This window comes from Piliocolobus tephrosceles, chromosome 10 (assembly GCF_002776525.5).
Source record: "Piliocolobus tephrosceles isolate RC106 chromosome 10, ASM277652v3, whole genome shotgun sequence".
Classification (NCBI taxonomy): Eukaryota; Metazoa; Chordata; class Mammalia; order Primates; family Cercopithecidae; genus Piliocolobus; species Piliocolobus tephrosceles.
In genome coordinates this window covers 100,368,517-100,372,686 of record NC_045443.1, presented here as the reverse complement: position 1 = coordinate 100,372,686, position 4,170 = coordinate 100,368,517, and the positions used below count along the sequence as shown (strand labels likewise).

Genomic DNA, 4,170 nt, shown 5'->3' with positions numbered 1-4,170 from the left:
GTAATTTACACATAATTTTCTCTTGCTTCAAAGTTTTCAGACACCTTGGTACATACAGCTTAATTAAAAGTCCATCCATCCAGCAAATCTGGAGTGCCCTTTGATAGCCTGTGGGACAAAACTGTCCAAGACTGACTCTACATAGTATTCTAAGCTGGCACAAGTCTACAAGGCATAGTGATTGCTGAAAAATTGGAGAAGGTCGAAAATAGAGGACTTCTGGGCCTTTACCAAATGCATATATATGAGAGACTTTGGCTCCAACCACAAAACATGTCTCAGTAGAGATGACAATGAGAATAGAAACAAAGTGGAATCAGCAAAGGAAAAAATAACTGTGTAGGAATAGCCAGCAAATACTCTTGCTTTTAAACATGGTGAGGACAGCCTAAGAAACCTTCTCATGATTAATATAACAGTCTTGGAAAAATCCCAGGGTAGATAAAAGCTACCCCAAGATATGTAGCTGAAGCTTAGGAAACTTTCTCAAGGTTAAAGCAGAGTTATTCCAAATTTGCTCTCATTTCATTGAAGACCATCTTGACTCTTTGGGGTGAGTCCAACACATCTATGCTGCAGCTGATCAGATTGTAGCCTGCTGAGAAGGACCTCTTGATCTTCAGAGCACATTTCCTGGCAGAAAAAATAAGGCAAGCACAAGGTAAGGTTGCCTTCCACAAGCAAAAGTGAGAAGAACAAAAACAATAGCTACATTTGTTAAGTGCTTATTGGGTACCTACCCTGTCCTATTAATATTACACTGGTCATCTGATCTAATCTTCACCATAACCTTATGAAGAACTATTAATAGCCCTATTTTATAGAGGAATAATTGAGGCAATAAATGTTTAAGAACAATCCAAAGTCACATGCTAGTAAATGGTGGAGCCAGGACTTGACCTTGTGGAGTACAGCAAGAGTTCACATTCTTTTTTTTTTTTTTTTTTACGGAAAATTTGTATTTTAATTATTTTTATGTATGGAAAACTCAACAGTGTACATTTAACCCAGTTTAGTGGCAAGGCCTTTGCCTTTTCGAGCTTGGCGATACGAGCCACAGACTTGGGACCCAGGACATTGCCACCCCAGTGACAGCGGATCTCATCGTATCTGTTGTTGTAATTGGTCCTGATAGCTTCCACCAGCTTAGCCAAAGAGCCTTCCTCTTCCGAGTTCACTTGTGTAAAGGCGGCAGTGGTACAGGTCTTCCTGTGGACTAGACGTCCCAGTCTTGCCTTCCCCTTGATAATGCAGTAAGGAACCCCCATTTTACGACACAGGGCAGGCAAGAAGACAACCAGCTCGATGGGGTCCACATCGTGTGCAATCACTACTAGCTGAGCTTTCTTGTTCTCCACCAAGGTGGTGATGGTGTTAACTCCTGCTCGAAGGACAGGTGGTGTCTTAGTGGGGAGGTCCCCTTTGCCAGCAGCTTTCTTCTCGGCCCCAGCCAACAGCCTCTGCCTCTCTCTTGTTTCATCTCTGGCCTGTACTTGTGGACCAGCTTAAGCAGCTGAGTAGCTGTTTGGCAGTCCAGGGCCTGGGTGAACTGGTTAATGGCAGAAGGCACTTTCAGCCACTTATAGAGGATGGCTCTCTGCCGCTGCAACCTGATAGAGCGGGGCCATTTCACAAAGCGGGTGAGGTCTCTTTTGGGCTGGATGTCCTGTCCAATGCCAAAATTCTTAGGTCTTTTCTCAAACAGGGGATTCACCACTTTCTTGGCCTCCTGCTTTTTCACAACAGCAGGGGCCGGAGCCACCTTCTTTCCCTTGGCCTTCTTTCCTTTCGGCATCTTGGGCGGCTGGAGGAGAGAGCGAGTTCACATTCTTAACCACTGTGTCTGTTAGTGTAAGTGATCTCTCTGGCTTTCTCATTTAAGTTTCTAAAAATAATGAATTCTTATACAATCTTTAGGGTTTTCCTTCTGCAGCTTTTCTGGTCACTGTAGAAAACAGCCATATGCATTACATAAAATTTTACCATTAAAAATAAAGATATAAATACCGCTTTTTTGACAATGCATCTTATAGATCGCATATAAGCAAGCACTTCATGAATAAATGAAAAATGCAAATAAGACAGTGAGATTGTTATATCTTTGAAGGTGTGGGATCATTTTGTCTTGAATGTTTGAGTAAAGAAAGTGTCAAATGAAAATGGGCACTTAGATGGGGAGGTGGTCCCTAAACTAAGATTTGTAGATCTGCTGCCTATTTTTGTAAATAAAGTTTTACTGGAACACAGCCACATGATTTATAGGTTGTCTATGTTTGGTTTGGCACTACAATGATACAGTCGAGTAATTGTGACAAACTGCAAGACCCACAAAGCCTGAAATATTTACCATCTGACCCTTTACAGAAAAAGTTTGCTTACCCCTGACTTAGATGACAGTGACAAAATTATGTTCTGATAGTGTATCTTAACTTATATCTGTCATTTTCAGTTGGTTGAAAATGTAGGATTTCAATGGTACGATATCAATGAAATTTGACATTATTTAATTTTACATAACCCAAAACTGCAAATAAGAGGAGCTTACAGGTCAAATGGCAAACATTTATAATAAAGCATTGTTGCAGTTCTGAATTTGAGAGCCAAAGGCCATCCTAAATAAGATAGAATGAGAAGCTGCTCCATGATCCTCCAACCTCAGGTCTATTTCTGTCTTTACCTCTAATCACAAGTAATCATTGTTATTATTCTAGTTACTGTTTTATTTGCAAAGGTTTCACCTTTCCTACCTGTAAGATTTTTGAGGGCAAAAGATGTGTCTTTCATTAGCCTGGAACTTGGCACAGTGATTGGTAGGTGGTGGGCACATAGTAGTAGCTGAATGAATAACTGCATAGCATTGAGTTAAAGAGTCTATGCTTAGGAGAGTTAGGGAAGCAGCTACAATACAGGGGTGTTTGGGCAGAGTGCTATCTCAAAGACTGGGTGAGCCAGCAGTGAATTCATAAAAGTCACAGGGTTACGACCTAATCAATGTGCAAATATATCCCAGGCTAAGTGAGGAAATCATGGCTAACTTTTACTGATCATACATTATCCTCTAGAGACACACTTTTCTCAGCTCCTTGCATTTATTTCATTTAATCTTCACAACGACTCAAGGAAATAGGTTATTCTGTTTATTTAATAAGTGAGGAAAAGAAGCACAGAGAGGTTTATTACCTTATCCCAGGATACACAGCAAAAAATGGTAGAAATCAGTCTTAAACCCAAGGAGTCTGAATTCAGAGACAAAATTTTCAATAATTTTGCTATATTCTTCTCTATGTGGCTTTATCTGTGACTTCTTCCTCTTCAGTGGTTTCCAAGACATTCTATAGGGAGCTCTCTGAGAACATATATTTTTACTTTGATAACAAAAACCAATTGCCCAAACCTAGTTTGTTGCATAACTGTGCATTTTATTGCCAATTTCCTACTAACTAGCCTACAAAAAAATAAAGCATATCATGTGAACAGGGATAGGCATAACATACTCTATTGCTTTTATAGTTCCAGCACTCATTTGGAATTTACTCTGTTATGCTTTTCTATGCAATTAAAATTATACTCTTTCAAATTTTGAAATACTGGAAAACTTTAGATAAAAGTCCTTGCTAGCCATATCCCAGTCTGATGGCCAGTAGAATCAATATCACCCGGGAGCTCGTTAGCCACGCAAAATCGAGGCCCCATCCCAGACTGACTGAATTGAAACCTGCATTTTAACAAGATGACCGGGTGATTTATATGCACTTTAAAGTCTGAGAAACATTGACTCCATCACGGCAGAATGACTACCATTGATTCCCCCAAAGAGAACAATTTGGGTACCTCTGGTTAGGTGGGAAAGAGAGGCAGGCTGATAAAAGCCTGATATGCTTGGGGCAAAGGCCCCATCCTTGCTGTGAAGAGACCTAGTGGCTTATAGCCCTGACTGCTTTTAAAAGCCCCAGAACCCATGCTTCTCACCATACCAACTAATGTAGAACCTCTCAGGTGGGAACTATGTACCAGTATTTTTTAAAGATCCTGGGGTGATTCCAGTGTGCAGCGAAGGTTAGTCCCTCTGTTGGAAATGGGTGTTCTTTGTAGGAGAGGAGTGAATGTGCCTCTATTTGCCCTCTTCACCTGAGGAACTGACACTCACCTTTAATGTCTCAGTGTATGCTT

At 40.7% G+C, this 4,170-nt stretch overlaps 1 pseudogene; it reads right to left on the bottom strand.

The window, feature by feature from the left end:
* Positions 1-503: 503 nt before the first annotated feature.
* Positions 504-1,801, bottom strand: LOC111538779 (annotated as a pseudogene).
* Between the last annotated feature and the right edge of the window lie 2,369 nt (positions 1,802-4,170).